Below are 1,468 nucleotides of genomic sequence, written 5' to 3' on the forward strand. Positions count from 1 at the left end.
TCCAGATCAGAAACTTCTATCTCCCAGTCTCCAGATTAGGTTCACTGGTGAGCCTTCCAATTCTGGATTGTAGTTCATTTCAAATATAGTCAAGTTGACTACCAGGAATAGCCACTACACGGTGTTTGGTCCAGACACAAAAAAGTAACTACTACAGCCAGTGAAGTAACCGATGAAGAAACCAGAAGTCTGAAGTCAAAGGGCTAGGCTTCCTTACAGGCTTCTCGGGGAAGACCTTTACTTTTCCTGCTTTCCTGGTAGTACCATTCTTGAGGCGTCATGATGTGTACTGTCTCCACTGTCACATAGTGTGTCTCCTGCCCACTTCTCCCCTTTCTTCCTCTTCCTTCCCTCTCCCCCTTATGTGACTATAGGTTCTCCTACCATGTGTGTCATGGGGAGTAAATTTAGGTCATCAAACTTGATGGCAGGTGACCTACTGAGCCATCTTCTAGTCCCTTGAAATTATTTTTTAAAAAGAGATTTGATTGCAGTATGGTGATGTACACCTTTAATACCGGCACTCCAGTCGCAGAGGCAGGCAGAGTTCTGTGAGATGGAGGCCAGCCTGGTCTACATAGCTATTTCCAGGGCAGCCAAAGCTACATAGAAAGACCCTGTCACAAACAAACAAACAAAGAAAAGGTGATTTGAGCAGACCCCAAGATGACCTGTGACTCCTTCTCCTCCTTTAAAGCAAAAAACATCTTCAGTCTAATTGTTCCATGCAAGCTTTGTCATATCCTCATGGGGACATATTCTCAAAGTTGTTTTGAGATTTTTTCCAGATGATTGTTGTAAACTTAAAATAAAGGCATTTCAGTTTTGGGAAAGTTTTCCCCCTCCTTAAACACCAGGACCAACCAATGGGGCTTTCAGTTTCAGTGTGTCCATGACCATCATGGCAGGGAGCATTGCAGCAGGCAGGCAGATACTGCACTGGAGCAGTAGCTGAGAGACTGGCTAGTAGGAGGTAGAGCTCACTAGGAATGTCATGGGATTTTGATACTTTAAAGTCCACCCCAAGAGACACACCTCGCCCAACAAGGCCATATCTCTTAATCCTTCCTAAATGGTTCACTAACAAGGCACCAAGTAGTCAAATACATGAGTCTATGGGGACCCTTCATAGTGTTCGAAGAAGAGCTTTGAGGTAGAGAAGGCACTCAGGTTTTTGAGTTCCCTACTAAAGCCATTGATTGGGCCTGTGGATGTGTTGACTGGTTCCCTAGGCTTCAGGTAACCAAGCCTTCTACCTTTGATTCCCCAGTCTACATGGGCTAGCATTGGCAGACAAGACTAAATACTAAGATGGTATCTCAGGCTAGGAAAGCTGATGGCCTTCCTTTACAAGACTCTTTACAAGGCTGGAAGGCATCTCAGTTGGTAGAGTGCTTGGCTTGTGAGCATGAGGACCAAGTTCAATCCCCAGCACCCACGTAATAAAGGCAGACACGGCAGCACACAC

This window comes from Mus pahari, chromosome 10 (genome assembly GCF_900095145.1).
Source record: "Mus pahari chromosome 10, PAHARI_EIJ_v1.1, whole genome shotgun sequence".
NCBI lineage: Eukaryota > Metazoa > Chordata > Mammalia > Rodentia > Muridae > Mus > Mus pahari.